This window comes from Natrix helvetica (genome assembly GCF_964273705.1).
Source record: "Natrix helvetica genome assembly, chromosome: 4".
Taxonomy (NCBI): Eukaryota; Metazoa; Chordata; class Lepidosauria; order Squamata; family Natricidae; genus Natrix; species Natrix helvetica.
This window is the reverse complement of record NC_138550.1, coordinates 159,544,112-159,566,465: the sequence shown is the minus strand read 5'-3', so window position 1 is coordinate 159,566,465 and position 22,354 is coordinate 159,544,112. Positions and strand designations below refer to the sequence as shown.

Sequence of the window (22,354 nt, the reverse complement as noted above, 5' to 3'; positions counted from 1 at the left end):
CATCTACGACAAACCAGGATACATCTTCAGCATCTGTAACTAACTAACTTTGCCCCTATGATTTTTTCTATATGATCTTTATGTACACGAAGTCGGATTTACTGCAGCTGCGGGAGTCCCCTCTCTCGCAGGTCTGGCCTCCAGCCCTCTCGAGGGCCCACCTTGAGGACGGGTTCATTAACCCAGAGAGGTGGAGGAAGCGCACGTTAAGGGGTTTTTTAATTAAATGTTTTTTAAAAGTTGTAAGGGGTTATAAGGATGGGGGGGGGAGGGGTTGTAGGGATGGGGGGGGGGGGAACTGGTTAGGAGGGATGGAAGAGCCAGGCACTTAGGTGTGGTCGAAAGAGGAGGGGGCGGAGTGGGGGAGGAGAGGGAAGATAGCATTCCTATGCAGGGCACCTTAATACCAACGGTCGTAGGGAGGGGCAGGTGCGAGGACAGTTTAAGAGCACGTAGTCGGTTGGGAGACCGGGGTTTTTGGTCATTCCCGGTCGTTTGTACCAATCCCTGCATACTAGGTGGTCAGGATCTACAGACCCAAGGCCTGAGACTGCTGTTATGCAATGCGAGGTCCGTTGTTAATAAGGCCCCCCTCATCCACGATCTAATTTTGGAGGGGGACCCGGACCTCGCCGGAATAACCGAGACCTGGTTGGGCCACGAGGGAGGTCTACCCCTTGTGGAAATGTGCCCTCCAGGTTATCGAGCATTTCACCAGCCTCGGGCCCAGGGAAGGGGCGGTGGGGTAGCAGTGATTATCCGGGAAGACTTAGAGCCGAGAGAGTTCACTGTGCCGCAGACATCCGGGTGTGAGTCCCTCGTCGTGAGATGGGGCCCAGGGAGGCAGTTGGGCCTGCTGATAGTATACCTGGCTCTTCGCTATACTTCAGCGGCCCTGCCCGAACTCCTTGAGCTGATCTCATCGGTGGCGGTTGAGACCCCCAAACTTTTAGTGATGGGGGATTTTAATCTGCCGTCGATGGGAGAAGCGTCTGAGGGGGTTCGGGAGTTCATGGCTTCCATGACAGCCATGGACCTGACCCAGTTAATTCAGGGCCCTACTCACGAGGGAGGCCACACCCTGGACCTTGTTTTTGTCTCTGGCCAGTGGACGAGTGATCTGGGAATAGGGGATCTAGACACTATTCCCCTGTCATGGTCGGATCACTCACTTCTCCGGCTGGACTTCCCTGGTGCTACCCCCCGCCGCGAGGAGGCGGAACTGGAAGGTATTAGATGGTTCCGCCCCAAGCGCCTGATGGAACCGGATAGGTTCCAGACGGAACTTGGGCCACCTCCTGTGGACCTGACCCGCCCCCGAGTAGAGGACCTGGTAGTCGCATGGAATAGTGCGGCTACCGGGGCCCTAGACCGGGTGGCGCCTTTGCGGCCTCTCCTGCGGCGAAGAACCACCCTGGCACCTTGGTTCACCGAGGAGCTAAGGGTTATGAAACGCCACAAGAGACGCCTAGAGAGTCGTTGGAGATCCTCCCGTTCCGAATTTGACCGAGCACAGGCACGAGCCTATTTGAAGACGTACCTTGTGGCACTAAGAGCGGCCAAACGTCAACATTGCGCTGCTCTTATTGCGTCTGCAGATAACCGCCCTGCCGCCCTGTTTCGGGTGACCCGTTCCCTCTTATTTGAGAGACCACGGGAAGCCCCTTTACAGGGCAGAGCAGAGGAGTTTGGGAATTATCTACAGGACAAAGTCGCTCAAATCCGGATGGGATGGACCCCTTTCAGTGGTTCAGTAGAGACGCCCGTTGCGAGTCTTGAGGGACCGCTTTGGGAGGAGTTTGACTCGGTTGCCATCGAGGATTTGGACAGGTTGCGTGGACGTCTGCGACCCACCACATGTTTATTGGACCCGTGTCCCTCCTGGCTTGTACTGGCATCCTGGGAGGTCACGCGTGACTGGCTCCTGGGCCTGGTGAACGCCTCGTTGGGTGAGGGGTCTCTACCGGCCGCCTTGAAAGAGGCGGTGGTGAGGCCCCTGCTCAAGAAGCCTTCCCTGGACCCAACGGACCTAGTCAATTATCGTCCAGTCTCCAACCTTCCTTTTTTAGCGAAGGTTGTAGAGAGTGTGGTAGCACAGCAGTTCCCACGTCACCTGGAGGAAAATGATTATCTAGACCCGCGCCAGTCCGGCTTCCGACCCGGGCACAGCACGGAGACGGCCTTGGTCGCATTGGTTGATGATCTCTGGAGGGCCAGAGATAGGGGTTGTTCCTCTATCCTGGTCCTATTAGATCTCTCGGCGGCGTTCGATACCATCGACCATGGTATCCTGTTGCACCGGCTAGAGGGGCTGGGAGTCAGAGGCACCGTTTTACGGTGGTTTGGCTCCTACCTCTCTGGTCGGACGCAACGTGTGTTGACAGGGGAGCAGAGTTCGACCCGGAGGCCACTCACATGTGGAGTGCCACAGGGATCGGTGCTCTCGCCTCTCCTGTTCAACACATATATGAAACCGCTGGGCGAGATCATCCGTGGTTTTGGAGTGGGATATCATCTGTATGCTGATGATACTCAGCTATACATTTCCACTCCGAACCACCCCAATGAGGCCGTCGAAATGATGTCCCGGTGTCTGGAGGCCGTACGGGTCTGGATGGATGGCAACCGACTAAAACTCAACCCTTCCAAGACGGAGTGGCTGTGGCTTCCGGCCTCCCGGTTCAACCAGGTGCTTCCATCTCTGGCCATCGGGGGCGTCCAACTAGCCCCCATGGAACAGGTGCGCAATTTGGGCGTCCTCCTGGATACCCGGCTGTCCATGGACAACCATGTAACAGCCGTGGCAAGGGGGGCGTTCCATCAGGTTCGCCTGATGCGCCAATTGCGCCCCTTATTGGACCGGGATGCCCTACGCACAGTCACCCATGCGCTAGTGACGTCTCGCCTGGATTACTGCAATGCTCTCTACATGGGGCTTCCCTTGAGATGCACTCGGAGACTACAATTGGTCCAGAACGCGGCCGCGCGGGTGATTATGGGGAGGACTAGATACTCCCCTGTAACACCTCTCCTGCGCGAGCTGCACTGGCTGCCTGTGGTCTACCGAGTGCGTTTCAAGGTTTTGATTATGATCTTTAAAGCGCTCCATGGCACAGGGCCTAGTTATATGCAGGATCGCATCCTGCCCCACACATCCCTACGACCAATTCGCTCACACAGAGAGGGACTTCTCCGGGTGCCGTCCGCCAAACAGTGCCGGGGGGCGACACCCAGGAGCAGAGCCTTCTCTGTGATGGGCCCAGCCCTATGGAATGACCTCCCCCGTGACATCAGGATGATTTCCGATCTCCGCTCCTTCCGTGTACAGCTGAAGACCCACCTCTTTCAATTATCCGGCCTGGCTCAATCGCAATCGTAATTTTCCCATTCCTCCAAACTGTTTTTAAATTGTTCTTAAATATTAATTTTATTGGGTTTTTACAATTGGGGTATTTTAAAGCAGATTTTTAACTGTCTATTGATGTAATTTGCTTCCTCCTCCGTGTATGTATGTGTGTTGTGTATGTATGTACGTTTGGTGTTGTTATATATGTTTCATGTTATATGCTCCATTGTACGCCGCCCCGAGTCCTACTTGGAAAGGGAGCGGCTAATAAATCCAAATTTATTATTATTATTATTAGCCTGTGTGTGTGTCTGTCCATTACCCAATCTAACACCTACTGCTTCAGTGACTCCATCCAGCCACCTCATTCTCTGTCGTCCCCTTCTTTTGCCCTCCATTTTTCCCAGCATGAGGCTCTTCTCCAGGGAGTCTTTCCTTCTCCTTAGGTGGTAAAAGTATTTGAGTTTCCTCTTCAGGATCTGGCCTTCTAAAGAGCAGTCAGGGTTGATCTCCTCTAGGACTGACCGGTTTGATCGGCTTGCAGTCCAAGGGACTCACAGGACTCTTCTCCAGCACCAGAGTTCAAAGGCCTCCATTCTTTGGCATTCAGCCTTTCTTATGGATAGAATCCTTACAGTCCTACAATAGAATTGTAGTTTCAATAATAATAATTACAAAATAATTGTAATTATTTTTCCTTTTAGCAGTATTTTTTAAAATTGTATTTAATTGTTATTCTTGTCAAGTGAGCCCACTCTTTTCTTCATGTGTCAGAATTCCAAATGGTTTTTTGAGAGGTGTAAAAAATGTCAACCAAATGATACAATTGAGCATAGAAAACCCATTGCTTAGAGAGCTTCTTTTCTGGATAAATGTCTGGAGATTCTCAGTCATCCAGGACATGGCAAAGGTGCTTTTTCTAATCATCTCTCTCTCTCTCTCTATCTCTCTCTATCTCTCTCTCTCCCTCCCTCTCCCCCTCCCTCCCTCCCTCTCCCCCCCCCTCTCACCCACCATACTCTAGAACAGTGTTTCTCAAACTTGGCGACTTTAAGTCCTGTGGACTTCAACTCCCAGAACTCCCAGCATAGCTGGCTGGGGGATTCTGGGAGTTGAAGTCCACAGGACTTAAAGTCGCCAAGTTTGAGAAACACTGCTCTAGAAAGAAGCTTCTTCCTAGGATTGCAGCCCTGGCCTCTTAGTGTGATATATTTCCCTTTTTCTAAAAAGAAACTAAACCTGAGGATATGACTCCACCCAGTAGAAGGAAGGAAGCACTAACTGAACATAGCTAAAGCTTGAAACAAACTGACTGGGGTGTGTAGTTGTTACTCAATGAAATTTCTTGCTCGCCTGAAAAACATTCAGCTGCATTTCAGATGATTACTCACTATATCGGTAGGTAGCCTTTTCCAGTCTTGAAAGCCACAGTAGAACTGTCAGTTTTGGACAGGAACATTGTACATTTTTTTTTTACAAACTTCTCTTTCACTTAAAAGTTTTTTATTTTTATTTGCACACCTCATGAGGTGTCAGTTTCACTAAGATCACTGGTGCTATGGTTGTAAAATATATTGTACTTCCTATGGAATAAATATGGCTTGGTTAGAAGCACAGCACAGGATAAGATACCTGTGAGATCTTCCAATAATGAGGTTGCAAAACCAGCATGGACCTTTGGGAAGCATCTTGTTTTTGAGCACAAAAATGAAAAATTCCCAGCATTGAATGTTTAGGATTCAGGTTGGAAGCGAGAATGTTGCAAACTCCCCCCCCCCCCCCTCATATCTCCATTTTGAGCTTAGAACTTTTCCAACTGCCCATTTTGCACTCAGAATGTCAGTTTTACATGCAAAATTGGGAGATTTCTTGAAGTTATACACTTGAAATGGTTCCAGAGTGAACATTTGGCATACCCTCAATCTTCAAATATAGATTTGGATATTGAAATACTGTAGTTGTAATCTAGTCAACAGAGCTTGTCATTTCTCCTATTTGCTTTTGATCAACATTTATAAGAAAATACCATATTTTTCAGAGTACCAAGGTTTTGAAGAGGCAATTTTTTTAAAAAAAAAGTTTTTTCACTCTGCAGACCTCCCAAAAACGGCTCGTTTTTCGCAAAAACAGGCCTAGTTTTTTTTTTTTTCCAAAAAAGGGGCATGCATACCTTTAGGAGGGTTGTAGAGTGCTCCTGGGGGCTGGGGAGCAAAATTGAGCAAAAAATGACCTGTTATTCAGTCATTTCTCCCTCCCCAGCCCCCAGGAGCACTCTGCAAGGCTCCTAAAGGCTATGCACAGCCATTTTGGTGAAGGGGGCGGGGTTTCGGGAGGCAAAAAATGCTGTATTCAGTGTATAAGACACAGCCAGATTTTCAGCCTCTTTTTTGAGGGAAAAAGGTGCATCTTATACTCCCAAAAATACGATAATCAACTCTCATTGTAGCTGTCAAATTTTGAAACATATATGTTTTTATAATGCCTTTTATTTTGCCTTCAAAATGTACAACTGAGCTCTTAGAAATTAATCTTCGTATCTTTTGTTCTATGTCTACAGCAGCTTTACAGCGTAAGTGCTTTCTTAACAAACTGTTTGGCATGTAAAAATCTATATCAAAACATCTCTGTATGAGTGCACAAACTATTTGCAATGGAAGATTTCCTGTTGCCCTAATGAAAGGCAGGAATGCCTTTCATTCAGTATCCTTAAGAATTCCAGGTTATAATTCCATGTTTAAAATGGCATTTTCCCCTGAGTATGCTAGTTTTCTTCTTTTTAATATCTATTCATAGTCCAGCGGAGGCTTGAGAGAGAAAAAGATAATAGATAGCTTACTACAAGTGCATCTCGAGTTTTTGCCATCCATACCGATATTCTATGTTTTGTATGTTTGATATCATGTATATTTATTCTTATATAGGATGAAATTGTGTTGCTTTCTACATCCAATACAAAATTAACTGGGAAACTGCGAATTCTAATCCTACATTGGATATGAGGCCAACTGAGTGACATTCAGTTGTTCACTTTGTCTCAAGAAGCCACACGCATACACAAACACAAACACACACACTGTTGTTCATTCATTCATTTTGGGAATATGAGAATATCCTTAGCTTTTGCATGATATTTTTTCACACAATGACATGAGATTTGTAGCTAACAAAAACATCATAGATATTTCAGTCCCATTCCATTCCTAGTACTTATTTCACAGTGAATTCCTAGTACTTATTTAACAGGCTGAGAAGCATAAACCCAGTGTGCAGTATTGATCCATAAAGATCAGTTTCAGCCAATCTCAAATATCCCCTGATATCCAAAAGACTTTGCCAGCAACACTTCACACAGGTTGCCGAACATCTAAAGACTCACTATCGACATAGCAATAGCACGTAGACTTATATACCACTTCACAATGCTCTATAGCCCTCTCTGAATAGTTTACAGAGTCAGCATATCGCCCCCTAACAATCTGGGTCCTCATTTTACTGACCTCGGAAGGATGGAAGGTTGAGTCAACCTTGACCCGGTCAGGATCGAACTCCTGGCAGTCGGCAGAGTTTAGTCTGCAATTCCGCATTCTAACCACTGCACCATAGTATCCATTTTGTCACTTAGATATTAATTACTGTAAGGATAATTTAGAAAGGCATCTGATAATACAATGGTTTGCAATCTGATGAGAAAAAGTGCATTTATGATCATAGGCATGCATGGGCATGAATCTGTAATGCCAGCTTTTCCAAGATGTGAACTTAAATGTCGTATTATCTGTACCTGTACTTTTATGAGGCATACCCTGCCCTGGAGCCCTGATTTTTTTTGAAGAAGAAGAATTCATGAGAAAATGCTTTGGGCACTGAAAATAAAAGCATTGTTGTTCTCTCCTTCAAGGACTGCTCAGATTCATTATTGAGTTGGGTGGACCTCATTCAATCAGTTTTCTGTCATTTGTGGCTTTAGAGCTTCAAACCAAGGCTATAAATTTATTTATTTATTTATTTATTACTTGAACTTATTAGTCGCCCCCTCTCCCCACAGGGACTCGGGGCGACGTACAAAAGTATTATATAGCGTACAGAGGAGGTAAGAATAAATAAATAAGTTACAATACCTAAAAAAGTTAAAACCCCAGTGAAATTAACCCTTAAAAACTAAAATTACCAATTAAAAATGCCCTGGGCTGGAGAGGTTGTAGTATTATGCCAGGTCAGCTAGTCGAAACAGGTAGGTTTTCAGCTTCATACGGAAGGAGCGAAGGTCGGTTGTTGTCCTGATGTCTGGGGGGAGGTCATTCCAAATGTGTATTAAAAATGCTGGTGACAAAAGCAGGTTTCCCAACATTGGAGTGTAACGCTCTCTGAATATGTTGCATTGGTTAACAGACCAACTGCCAAATTTTACCAGTTGAAACTCGTAGAGCCTTGATGGTATGAATTGCAGAAATTAGTTTGTAATATAATAGAAAACGTCTGCTAAGTTTTGACCAATTTGAGAAAGTTTGCAACTAATGCAATAGCATCATTGTGAAAACTCAATGATGTCATCATCTGGGAATCCAACTCAGTTAAAAGTCAGCTGTAAATTTCTTTTAAATTTCTCTTTATTAAGCAGGGCCTACAACTGTTCTGATAATTCCATTGTTGGACTAAAAGACCTCCAAGGTCCCTTCCAACTCATTCTGGAACTGGATTCATACATTACACTAAAATATAAGTGTAGGGCTTGATATGATGATCTGAACTCCTAGCATGGTGTGGTTTGCTTGACAAACCAAACTGAACATTATTATGGCTTAGCTTACAATTCGCTACCAAATCTGGATCAGCCAACCAGTAAGAAAGAAGTAAGATACTCTAAGATGTGTAGCACACATGCAGGATGGAGTAAATTCTTTTGATCCAAGAACAATTTATAAAAAGTAGATGAAACAAGGACCCAAATGAGTTCAATTTTTGGATCTTTTTTAAAAAATTACCATATTTTTCGGAGTATAAGACACTCCGAAGTATAAGATGCACCTAGCTTTTAGGGAGGAAAACAAAGGAAAAAAATCTGCCTCTGCTTCCCAGCAATTTGCCTCCTTGCAACAAACAGCAAACAGCACAGACGATATACACTGTTTGTGGTGTTACATTTCAGACTATAGTTGTACAGATGCTGTTCAAATTGATGTGGCTTTCTGGAAGTATACATTATTCTCTGCTATTTAAAAGAAGATACAATAGCACTGGGCCTCTTCAGATCAAGCATTTATTTTAAAAAGCTTCTTCATTTTGTTAAGTTGTCCAGAACAATAATAACACAGTCTTTAAAAAATAAGTCTAATAATTTGAATGTTCTATAGGCATTTATACTTATTGACTTAGCTCCTTGAAGCAAACATCAAACAGGCTGATTAGCACAAGGGAAAAAAATCTGCCTCTGCCTCCCAGCAATTTGCCTTCTGCAGCAAGTTTCACTTTCAATTTCAGCATGGGCCTCCCAATAATCAGCTGTTTCAGGCTGCAGGGATCCTCCCAAGCCCCATTTTCCCCATGTGGACCCTTTTTGCTCCTTAAAATCATTGCAAAAAAGAGAAAGATAGCATTGGATTTTTACCATTCCTCACTCAGAGGATCATAGAATTATCACGTGAAGTGTTAATACCACTTTATAATGCCTTGGTAAGTCCACACTTGGAATACTGCATTCAGTTTTGGTCGCTACAATGTAGAAAAGATGTGGAGACTCTGGAAAGAGTGCAGAGAAGAGCAACCAAGATGATTAGGGGACTGGAGACTAAAACATATGAAGAACGGTTGCAGGAACTGGGTATGTCTAGTTTAATAGAAAGAAGGACTAGAGGAGAGATGATAGCAGTCTTCCAATATCTCAGGGGTTGCCACAAAGAAGAGGGAGTCAAACTATTCTCCAAGGCACCTGAGGGTAGAACAAGAAGCAATTGGTGGAAACTAATCAAGGAGAGAAGCAACTTAGAACTGAGGAGAAATTTCCTGACAGTTAGAACAATTAATCAGTGGAACAGCTTGCCTCCCGAAGTTGTGAATGCCCCAACACTGGAAGTCTTTAAGAAGATGTTGGATAGCCATTTGTCTGAAACGGTATAGGGTTTCCTGCCTAGGCAGGGGGTTGGACTAGAAGACCTCCAAGGTCCCTTCCAACTCTGCTATTGTATTGTATTGTATAGAACTATTAGCAGTGACATCTAAAGACGTACAGGTTGTATCTATATATATTTTAATATGAGAAATTCTACCTTGTGGTGTTTTTTTTTCTTTTTAATTCGGTAGAACGGGTAAAAAGCTGCACAACTTCACTTTCTTGCAATTGGCTTGCCTTGGGTATTGTCCTTGATTTCCGTAGATAGCAAGATTAATTTTCAAAGCTCTTTCTCATTTTTTGCTATCTCTTTGGGTTCCCCCCCCCCCCCAATATATTTGCCCAAGGCTACATTCTACTGATGAAGCATTTTAGCACACCTATTAAAGCCTGATGCTGACTCAGCATGAGAGGTAGAGGACAGATGCTTACACTTCAGGCGTGTGCCAAGAAATAATTGAGATGGTTTGCAGATGGAAAGTACAGCAGGAATGCACAAAATGTTTTCAGTTATTTGAGCATTAACTTTCATTTTATTCATTTCATTTTATTCACAAAACAGTTCCTGTTTAGGCTTTGAAATATGTATTTAGAGCATTTTAATATTTTTTTTCCTTATGCATTTCCTACAAATTATAATGTATCATTATTCTTGCTTTTACTGCCATCTATCCAGCTCCATTATAAGTAATATAGCTCAGAATAACAGAGATGGAAGGGACCTTGGAGGTCTTCTAGTCCAACCTCCTGCTCAGGCAGGAAACCCTATACCATTTTAGACAAATGGTTGTCCAATCTCTTCTTAAAAACCTCCAGTGGTGGAGTGTCCACAACATCTGGAAGCAAGTGTTTCCACGGATTGATTGTTCTAATTGTCAGGAAATTTCTCCTTAGTTCTAAGGTTGGTTCTTGATTAGTTTCCATCCATTGCTTCAGTACAATTATAGAATTTGTACATGTTCTAATCACTGGTACCAGATGTAATTGGAGCATGGGAAGCATATAACCTTCTGTTTCGCATCAATCTTAATCTCATAGCTATCCTAAAGCAACACATTTAATAGCATCTGCCAGAAAGCCATCACTGATCCCAATCTCCTTTGTGATTGACAAACCATTGTTATTTTCCATGATATTAATATCATTTAGGATTATTTACATAACCTGTGACCTGGACTCTATAAACAATGTACAAGTCCAATGTGTTCAGTCTGCAATTTCCATATTCCTACTGATGTTAAATCTCTTGCCTTGTGTCCGATCACATTCTTGAATATTCTTGGGTTTTCTCATCCCCCGTTACTTGTAACATTCTGCCTGGTGAACATTTCTGCAGGACTTTTTCATTGCTCTTCATAAAGGTGTTGGGGGACAGTTTGGTGTAGTGGTTAAGGCATCAGGCTGGAAACTGGAGACTGTTGAGTTCTAGCCCCGTCTTAGGCACACAGCCAATTGGTGACCTTGGACCAGTCACTCTTTGCTCTAGGAAGCAGGCAATGAAACTGAGGCAGGGGTCACCAATCTTTCAGACTTCAGGGACCACTAAATTCATAATTTTAAATCCCGCGGACCACTAATAATGATGGGCATGGCTGGGGGGGGGGAAGTTGGGCATGGCAGGGGGAGGGTTGTCATGTGACTGGGTGGACATGGCCAACTTGATGTCACTCACGCCAAGGAGCCTCTCGCCAGCCTCTCCTCTCCCTTCCCAGCCACTCTTCGCCCTCCCGCCCTGGCTCCTTAGGGCCCCAACAGGAAGCAGTTGTTGGAGCTAAGCAGCCATCACGAGAAAGAGTTGGCAAAGCAGCTCAGTTCAAATTGAATCTGACCGAGAAGGAGGCTCAGCAGAAGCACCTCACTGAGGACTACGAGCATAGGCTTTCCAAGCAGAGGGAAGACCTGCGGGAGTGCAAGGCCAGGTACTGGCCCCTGGAGGCTCAGCGGGCTGAGATGGTCAGCCAGTTCCAGGCCATGATGCAGTCACACTGAAACGAGGCCCTCCAGCTCTTTGCCACCAGTGGCACTTCTCTCCAGCCTTTGCCCAAAGCCCCACACCAGGAGGCTGAAGCAGACCCCAAGTCGGAATTTCTGCCCCCCTCTGCCCCACACAAAAAGACCCCAAAGGGGGAGACTCTCTGCAGCCACACAAGCATTCATTGCACGTATCCGGGCCAGGGGCCGTAGTTTGAGGACCTCTGATTTTGTGCAATATAAAAAATGCAAATAATTTTTCTGCGGACCACCAAAATTTTCTTGTGGACCACCAGTTGGTGACCGCTGTTCTAAGGTACCCAAATGATAAATATTTACAAATAGAAGTAGAGTGACACGCAAAAGAAAGCAAAGGTGGTGCAATACAGCTATAATCTTACAACACTTCATTTAGTGACCATTCAACAGCACTGAAAAAAGCGACTAAGGATCATGTTTCACACAACCGTTGCCGCATCCCCATGATCAAGTTTTGGACACTTGGCAACTGACTCGTATTTATGACGGTTGCAGTGTCCTGGGGTCATGTGATCCCCTGTTGCGACCTTCTGACAAGCAAACTCAATGGGGAAGCCATATTCACTTCACAACCGTGTTACTCCTGCAGTGATTCACTTAACAACTGTGGCAAGAAAGGTCGTAAAACAGGGCAAAACTCACTTAACAACTGTCTCCCTGCAACAGCAACAGAAATTTTGGGCACAATTGTAGTCGTAAGGCGAGGACTACCTATAGTAATAGACACCTTGGATGCAATTCCAAAACCCGTGAGCACCGTTTGAACAATTGACAAAAATCTCTATCAATCAATTGCAAAAAAAAAAAAAAAAGTTTATTCAGACCAGTTTAACATCTGTAATGATATCTTCAACTCTGTCAAACAACATCTGCCTATCTCAACTTGATAGGTGGACAATAAAACTGCCAAATCCAGTCTTAACATCTGGCTTACTGGGTGACCAACCTTAATAATAATAATAATACGATATTTGCACATTATGGATTCCCCCCCCCCCCCCCGATAATCAAATGTCACTATAATTGTGTTTTAGATTCAATTTTTGGTCCTGTAAAAGTGATGATAATTTATCTCCGCTTCTGAGTGGGTTGTAAGTACTGTTTTAACCAAATGTGTGCTCATTTATCATGCTTGGAGAACACTCATTATTCAAGTGTTTGCAAATTGAGATGGTCATCCTTTCCCTTTATCTCTGGGGAGGGAGAGAATGGAGGGGGTGGGGGGAGAATGTGTGTAAAAGATCTATTGATAATGAGTAGCATTAGAGATAATTGGATTTGCTGTTCCTGGATGTTTGTAGTGTTTTTTTTTTTAATTTAACGCATTAAAAGTGTTTCCAGAAAGTTTTTTAGGTAGTTCAGTAATAGACTTTCATGATTTTTAGAGATGATTTTGATATGGTTTGCAGAAACCCAATTACTTAATTGGAATGTAAAGCAAAATTAATTGGGAGTCACGGGGAGATTATTTTTTTGAGGATATGCACATCCAGTATTAATATATACTTGCAATACATTCATCTAATGTATGCCATACTCTGCATTTCTTCTTTGCCCCTTAATTAATCACTTACGATAAAAAATCAGTGTAATCACCGTTTTAATATTGCATGTAATCCTTTTTATCAGCCGTCTCATTTAGCAACCATTTGCAGTTTTGGTGATGAAAAAGTAATTTTGCAAGCGGTCCTCGAATTTATAACCTATGCAGGGTCTGTAAAGCAAACCAAAGCTAAAATAAGATGGGAATATGCAGTTTCATTTTCCTTAATGACTGCTTTGCTTAACAGGTTAACAGTCCCAAATGTGGTTGCTAAATGAGGGCTACAGATGTCCTCAACTTACAACCATAACTGTCAGTCATCATGTTTGTAAAGTGTGTCATCATTCCATTACCGTGCTTCATTTTACATCCTTCTTGGTCATGGTCACTAAGTAAATATGGTCCCTAAATGAACCAACTGTTTGCAATGGGCCATTTCTTTTTCTGGAAACTGGAAGCAAACACCAGTTTCTGGATGAAAACATTGTGATTGTGGGACACTGCAAAGGGCCATAAATGGTAGCTGGTTGCCATGCGCCCAAAATATGGCAGGCAAAAGGGCTTAATATCTGGGTCAGGGTTTGTTGTAACTTCAAATGGTTGCTAAGTGACTGGTCATAAGTCGAGAACTACCTATACCTGTATGTGAACATCTATATCCGTGATGGCGAACCTATAGCACGGGTGCCAGAGGTGGCATGCAGAGCCCTCTCGGTGGGCACACATACTGTCGCCAGCTTCTCTTCAGGTTTCTAATGCGCCAGCCAGCTGGTCTTTGCGGGCACTGGAAAATGGCCTGAAAAACAGCCTGAAAATGGCCCCAAAAGCAGCCAAAAAACAGGTATGCGCACACTGGCTGGGCGGTCTTTGGTTTTCCGGTGCTCCGGCACATGTACGCAACTTCTGGTTTGGGCACTTGGTGCCAAAAAGGTTAGCTATCTCTGATCTATGTACTCTAATCCAGGTATGTCCAACCTTAAGATTTATGGACTTCGACTCCCAGAATTCCCCAGCCAGCTATGCTGGCTGGGGAATTCTGGGAATCGAAGTCCATATGTCTTAAAAGTGATCAAAGCTGAACCCTTCTGCTTTCATCATTGAGCAAATAATTTTGGACCGATGGAAAAGCAACATAGAAATACCATCATATATATTTAACACTGCTCCTGATCGCGGTAGGCTATGAATAGAGGGTGAATCCACACTGAATTTGTTCTTTTAAAAGCTTTAGTGCCAGACAGTGAAAGTTCTGTCCAAGATTCAGCTGTTAAAATCTTCAGCAAACGCAAGATAATAATGCTCTCTCATAAGGATTAGGCTGTCGGGTGCAGGAATGTCTGTCACTGCCAGCAGCTATTTTGTGATTAGCTGCTCTCTACATATCTGTTACTGTTGGCATCTTTGTGTTCGGGTATCGCTGACCTCATGGTGGCCACCTCCCCTAAGACTTCTCTAGGTGTACATCGGTGCTGTAAGTCAAAAACGACAATCCCAGCGGTGGTCAGCTGTCTGTGTCAGAACTGTGTCTTTGACAGTGTTACACTGCTGGGAGAGAAAGATACTGTGTGTTTAGCTGTCTGTCATTTTCTCCGTTCTGGAGGTAACTGACACCCAGCGTTAACAGTATTGTGCTTTTCTGAGAGTGTGTTGAGCAGACAACCTCCTGGTCAGCACTAGTCTGAAAGCATACACAAAAACAAAACAAAAAACAAAAAAAATGACAGTCCTGGAAAAAATAACACATGGCACATTGAAAGTTCTGCTCAGATTGCTTGTGGTTGAAGAGACCCAAGCTAAAAAGCTGGTTTTGTTGTGTTGGAAGAAATGTCCTTCTGGGTTCGGCTCCAAGTGGGGAAAAAGACACTGGAGACATGGAGGCTGCTTGGAAAGATGGTTTTAATGGTGGACAGGACCACATGGCTTGAGTCCTGAACAGGAAAGGTGATCACATGCTTCAATGTTGGTGGAGAAGAAGAGAAGGGAAGAGAAGAAAAAGAAAGGGCTGAAGAAGGGCTTGCAGTGATTTTTATAATCTGTTCGGCCCCACCTATCTGTTTCCTGTTCCTGTGTAAGAAATGTATTCTGATTGGTTGCCAGACTCCCATGGGCCCGTGCAAGGGCAACCTTCTATAGGCTGTTTTGAATTCAGGTTTGATTGAGTTCAGATGCCATGTGGTCAGTTGAATGAAGGCTTATATTATCCTGCCTTATCCCATCACTCTGGAGTTGAAGAGGAGAACTCTTTATTATGTAAAGTGGACTAGCTTGGTCTTCTTAATGGCCCATTGACAAAGTGGGGATGGGCTGGAAGCTGTAGGAATTTACTTTGTGTTTAAAATGTGTTTCTCCCTTTTTTCACATCCAGGAAAGTATAATATTCTGCCTTTTCAATATTTCCTAGGATATTTCATTTTTCTGGGAGAGGGCTAGGTGATAACTTCCTACAGTTGTTTCATCGAAACAAAATCCTGAAACCGTTTCAGGTGGTTTTTCCAGCATGGGAAATAGTGTAAGTTTCTCGCTCCTTCCTTTTCACCCAGAAGTTGGAGGCTAAACAGGTTTTACAGATTAACAGAGTTGGAAGGGACCTTGTAGGTCATCTAGTCCAACCCCCCTCCCCCAACCAGGAGACCCTATACCATTTCTGACAGATGGCAGTCCAGTCTCTTCTTGAAAGCCTCCAGTGATGAAACTCCCACAACTTCCGAAGGCAAATTCTGTTCCACTGGTTGGTTGTTCTCCCTGTCAGAAAATTTCCCCTTATTTCCAGGTTGAATCTCTCCTTGTTCAGTTTCCATCCATTATTCCTTGTCTGGCCTTCAGGTGCTTTGGAGAATAGCCTGACCCCTTCCTCTCTGTGGCAGCCCCTCAAATATTGGAACACTGCTATCACGTCTCCCCTGGTCCTTCTCTTCACTAGACTAGCCAGATCAACAAAGGCATTGGATAGCTATTTGTCTGAAACGGTATAGGGTTTCCTGCCTAGGCAGGGGGTTGGACTAGAAGACCTCCAAGGTCCCTTCCAACTCTACTATTGTATTGTATTGTATAGCCCAATTATCTAGCATTCAGTACAACAAAGAAGAACAGGAAGCAATTCCTTTCCTCTCTTTCAATCAGAATAGAGCTGGAAGGGACCTTGGAGGTCTTCTAGTCCAAACCCCTGCTCAAGCAAGAGATCCTATACCATTTCAGACAAGTGGCTGTTTAATCTCTTCTTAAAGACTTCCAGTGATGAAGCATCCACAACTTCTGAAGGCAAACTGTTCCACTGGTCAATTGCTCTCACTGTTAGAAAGTTTCTCCATAATTCCAGGTTGCTTCTTTCCAGTATTAGTTTCCACCCATTGTTTCTTGTCTTTCTTTCTGGTGCTTTGGAGAACAGCTTGACTCCCTCTTCTTTGTGGCAGCCCTTTAGATATTGGAAGACTACTATCATGTCTCCCCTGGTCCTTCTAGCCATACCCAAATCCTGCAAATATTCTTCATACGTTTTAGTCTCCAAGTCTTTAATCATCTTAGTTGCTCTTCTCCGCACTTTTTCCAAAGTCTCAACATCTTTTTTTTGTGTAATGTGATGACCAAAACTGGATGCAGCATTCCAAGTGTGGCCTTACTAAGATTTTATAAAACAGTACTAATATTTCACGAGATTTTGATGCTATGATTATGCAATCATATTTCCTCCTCTCCTGCTGCCTTTCTTGAATTAAGTACCCCAATATAAATCTACTTTGCCCTGGAGGTATGCTAATTGAATGGAAAATGGGGGGTGGGGGTGGGTTACTAATAGACTGGCTCTGTAGCTTTGATCTCTCCAGCAAGTCAACAAACAACTCTTTCAAATTAATTACCTCCTCCAAGGCAAAAGGATTTCTTGGCAGAAAATAAATCCCAGCCTGTCCATTGAGGGATTGCTTTAAAATTAACTCTCAGGGTCTGAGATTGGGGCTAAAACAGCGTTGTTCTTGGCTGTGGTTGAAGGTCCTCAACTTACATTCATTCATTTTACAACAGTTCAGAGTTACAGTAGCCTTAGAGAAAGTGACTTTATGGCATTTATGACAGGTTGCTGTTTCTTTCCGTCACATGATTGTGATTTGCAGCCAGCTTCCCAGCCAGCTTTTAAGAAGCAGACTCAATTGGGGAATCCAGATTTGCTTAATGGCCACGTGGTTCACTTAACAACCATGTTATAAATGTTCATAACATCGGCGCCAGTCCCATGATGGCTTGTTTAATGACCGCAGTGCTTAATGGCTGAAATTCTGGTCTCAACTGGAGGGGAGGTGTTGTAAGTTGAGGGACTGCTTGTTTAGGTAAGCCATGGCAATTGGTTGTGGGAATTTGAAGAGGAGGGCGGATGATAAGTGAATTTCAATGAAATTTAGATGGGTGTGGAGTGGAATGGGTCTGCCCCCTTACCTTCCTCCACTCAGTAATGCAGAACCTAGTATTCTCCATTGTGGTGCAGATAGCATCCAGGCATGGGTTGACTTCGTCTGCTCACTGATTGGACTGAGTCTGTTGAAGCTTATTAAGACATGCCCTTGTTGCTAGGCACACCCAGCTTTTGACTCAGTTCACTCCGTAAGAGCGGATGTGTCATCTCATAGCTCCTATCTCCAAACAGATTTAAATAGGTCTTTATTCAGATTACTAAACTTCAATTGGCTTTTAGCAAACAGGGCCTGTCTTTCTTCTGGTGGGGAAGTAAGCTTGCTGCCACAGGTTGAGATTGGTGGACTTGGACTGTTGGAGAATCCCCATTGGATCTTAGCTGCTGCTGGGCGGGAATATTTGCTCAATGAATACAAATGAGAGTTGAAAGAGACCTTGGAGGTCTTCTAGTCTTACCCCCCTCCCCAAGCAGGAGATTCTTCACCATTCCGGATAGATGCTGTCCAATGCCTCAAGATTGTCCCATCCTCCTGTAAGCATGAGGGATTATACCCTCTGAAACGAATGAACGAATTGCTCCCTGCAAAAGCCCACTCCTCTTTTGCTCCTCTTTTATTTCTTTTGGGAGGGGCCATTTATTGTCCACCTGTGGCCTTACTCTCAAGTTAATCCCTGTTGTTTAGCTGTTCCCTTCGTCTAAAGCTATTTGCAGCATCCCATGGTTTGTGTGGAAACTGGCATTTAGTAATAGCACTTAGACTTATATACCACTTTACAGGGCTTTACAGTTCTCTCTAAGCGGTTCACAGAGTCAGCCTATTGCCCCCAACAAGTTGGGTCCTTATTTTACCCACCTTGGAAGGATGGAAGGCTGAGTCAACCTTGAGCCTGGTGAGATTTGAACTGCCAAATTGCAGGCAGCTGGCAGTCGGCAGAAGTAGCCTGCAGTACCACACTCTAACCACTGCATCACCGTGGCTCATTTATTTCTGTGTTCCGTAAAAAATGCTCATCGCAGACCATGGGTTTCGCTTAATGACTGCCTGAGAATGCCTTGTGTAATCGAGTTGGGCACGTGAGTACCCTGACTTAAACCGAAGGAAATTCCAGCGTCTATTATGGTCCTAAGTTGAGGACTAAGTGAAGAAAAAGGGATGGATTTGGGGATAGGTCGCCATATTTCCCTTCTGATAGAAACCACCAGCGACTCCCTGAACTGTTTTGCATATCCCTAGTGCACATAAGCTCTCTTCTCAGCATAATGCACCCCAATGCAGCTGGCAAAATGGTCACAGGTTCCTGAAAGCTGATGTCATAATAAAGTCCCTAGCAAACGGACTGAACGGTGTCGGACTTAAAACTGGTGAAAACAAGGCTTAATTTGATCTTTCCACTTGTCGCGGTTGTTACTTTTCATCTGGATATGGATCACTAACAACTTTGGCGGAGTAAGTGCAGTTGCATGGCTATTATTCATAGCCTGTATTCCCCCCCCACCCCCACCCCTCCAGCCCTTGATGGTTTGGGTAATAAACCCATGTGTTCCAATCATTCAAACATTACTGGAATAATGTGGGATTCAGTTACCAACAAATGGCGACCACTTGGTTCCCGTCAGGCAGGGTGGGGAATATTCGTCCCTCCAGAAATTGGTTAAAGTTAGATCACTGAGCCTGGCATGTTAATGAGGTCTGGTAACTACAGTTAAGTTTCAGGGAAACAGAATTTGGAGGGCTACGCATTCGTCTCCCCTCCAGAAATGATGTTGAGAATGGAGACTTATAATTCTAGAATTGGGAGAGTCTATAGTGAAATGCTCCATTATAAAATATTGTATCACAATACAATTTCTTTCTTTTTTGGGGGTGGGGGGATTACCGTATTTTTCGGAGTATAAGACGCACCTTTTTCCCTCAGAAAAGAGGCTGAAAATCTGGCTGCGTCTTATACACTGAATACAGCATTTTTGGCCTCCTGAAACCCCGCCCCCTTCACCAAAATGGCCATGCATAGCTTGTAGGAAGCTTTTAGAGAGCTCCTGGGGACTGAGGAGCTCAGAAATTCCCCCCCAGCCCCCAGGAGCACTCTATAAGCTTCCTGAAGGTTATCCATGCCCTTTTTAAAAAAGAAAAATGGGCCCATTTTCGTGAAAAACAGGCCGGTTTTTCCTCGTTTTTGCCCTCTCCAACACCCCAGGAGCCTCTGGGAGAGGAGAGGAGAGGAGAGGAGAGGAGAGGAGAGGAGAGGAAAAAGGAATGGAATGGAATAGAATTCTTTATTGGCCAAGTGTGATTGGACACACAAGGAATTTGTCTTCGGTGCATATGCTGTCAGTGTACATAAGGAGAATAAAATACATTCATCAAGAATAAAAAGATACAACACTTAGCGATAGTCAAGGTTACTAATAAGCTATCAAATCGTATTAGGAAACAAATAAAAAGAATATAAATTATAAAGATACAAAGAACATGGTTATAGTCATAAGAGATAGATACTTGTAAGGAAGAGAAGAAGAATAGTAATACAGTCTCAGTAAATAATTTGAAAGTGTTGTGGGAATTAGTTGTTTAGCAGAGTAATGGCATTTGTGAAAAAACTGTCCTTGTGTCTAGTTGTTCTGGTGTGCAAGTGCCAGCATCGTTTTGAGGGTAGAAGTTGAAACAAAAAAAAAGTTTACTAGATTTATTGGTAAATGCGGTAATTATATTAACACGCCAATGTGTGGAATACATTTTCTCTGACCATGAGTTGGTTTTGAGAACTCTTGGGTGCAGCCAGCTTGTTACTTTTTTTCTGATTAGTATTGGAGTAAAATTAATGTTTCCCAAACTGAACCAATTCCAGATGTGTGAACTTGCAAGAATTCTTGCTAGCTGGGGAATTCTGGGAGTTGAAGTCTGTATATCTTGGCAGTTACCAAATTTGAGAACCACAGAAGTGAGATGATGATTTTTTTTCAGGCAGAGAGTTGGCTAATCTAGCTGGCTGAGGAATTCTGGGAGTTGAAGTATACAAGTCTTAAACTTCTGAGATTAGACACTCCTGTTTTTCATTAAGCATTGCCTTAAATGAATTGTATGGGCAGTAGAGGCAACATAGCAGAAAATACAGATTTCCCATGCATATAGCAAGTCCCTAGTGTACTGTATTATAAATTTAAGGTAAGCTTATAGTGTTATTTTTTTCTTTAAAGATCCAGTTTTCTTTATTATTATTTTTTTATAATTGTCTTTGCACATTTATCATGGCAAACTGGAAAAGCATGTTGTGGAGGAAGAAGTGGGACTTGTGTAAATTGTACAGTATATTGTGTATTGTCTTAAATCTGTGCTTTTAGATGCGGTTGGATGATAACAGTTGTCATTCTGAAAATATTTGTCACGAAAGATTGGAATAAGAGTCAGCTACTGTGACAATGAATATTTTAGATAACTTTCCTTTCCTTCCTGTGAAGCATTCATTGACCTTGTGTGAATCTACTCCATCTTCCTTCTCTAACGAGGAAGTAACCCTTTTCTCTGGACTGCTTTTTTCTGGGAAAAAAAGTAATTACGACAGTCAAATACATAAACTCTTCAAGAGCAGAATCTGTATCAAGGTCATATTATCTTCACGGTTTTGACACTCAACAAATTAAGCAAAACATTATCTAGTGTAAATCTCTTGTGGGTTTATCATTTGTCTGTGCAGTACAGAAATGAAGACTGCTGTCCTCCATTGAGTATGCTCATTGTACTACCAATTAATCATGTGGATTTTACTGCATAAGTCTGCATCTCGCATATTTTATATGAAGTAGCTACAGTATACACCAGACAGGTTCTTTAGCTTAATGGTTTTAGTTTTACTGTAATTCATTTTTTTCCTATTTTTTCAGGCTTCATACAACAGCTGGTGCATATTCCGTGCAAGGAGTAAGTGTCTGTAGAAGTTTCAAGACATAGTTTACCTGGTACGTATCTTCAAGAGGTTCATTATCGATTAAAAAAAAAAACCCATCCATGTGAAAGGCTTCCAATACTGACCAAAGCTATGATCTAAACCTAGTATAAGGTGAAGGTTCCCCTCACACATATGTGCTAGTTGTTCCCGAATCTAGGAGGCGGTGCTCATCTCCGTTTCAAAGCCGAAGAGTCAGCGCTGTCCAAAGACGTCTCCGTGATCATGTGGCCGGCATGACTAAACAGCGAAGGCGCATGGGATGCTGTTACCTTCCCACCAAAGGTAGTCTCTATTTTTCTACTTGCATTTTTTTAACCTGCTTTTGAAGTGCTAGGTTGGCAGAAGCTGGGACAAGTAACGGGAGCTCACTCCATTATGCAGCGCTAGGGATTCGAACCACCAAACTGCCGACCTTTCTGATCGACAAGCTCAGTATCTTAGCCACTGAGCCATCGTGTCCCAAACCTAGTATATAGACTGCAATTCCCATTAGTACAGGGGTCCCCAACCCCAGGTCCGCAACCTGGTGCCGAGCCACGGCACATTAGGAACATTAGGAACAAGCAGCAGTCAAGCATGCGATCACACAAAGCTGCATTTGCGCAAACTACACATGAAACCATCCCATCTTCTCTCCCCACTGCTGGTCTATAGACCTGGAAAGGTTGGGGGCTGCTGCATTAGAAGGCAGGATTGTTTCTTTTTGAAAAGGGGAAAAAATCAGGCTACATCAATTCCACCTAATTCTATTTGCCTTGTGTCAATCTTACTGGAGAGCTTCCTCCAACTTACCTCCTTGCAATTCTTTTTTTTTTTTTTTTGAGAAAAATGAATGATTAACTTAGAGTTGTTTACCTATGTAGGGTGAGGGACCCGGTGGCTCAGTGGCTAAGACTCTGAGCTTGTCGATCAGAAAGGTCGGCAGTTTGGCTGTTCGAATCCCTAGCGCCACGTAACGGAGTGAGCTCCCATTACTTGTCCCAGCTTCTGCCAACCTAGCAGT

At 43.7% G+C, this 22,354-nt stretch overlaps 1 protein-coding gene across 1 annotated transcript in view; it reads left to right on the top strand.

The window, feature by feature from the left end:
• Positions 1-22,354, top strand: part of CYRIB (CYFIP related Rac1 interactor B) — a 91,338-nt gene that overhangs the window by 17,566 nt on the left and 51,418 nt on the right. Inside the window, exon 2 of the mRNA XM_081949878.1 lies at positions 21,287-21,361. The gene's annotated coding sequence lies outside the window, so the exon portion shown is untranslated. The remainder of the gene's footprint in view (positions 1-21,286; positions 21,362-22,354) is intronic.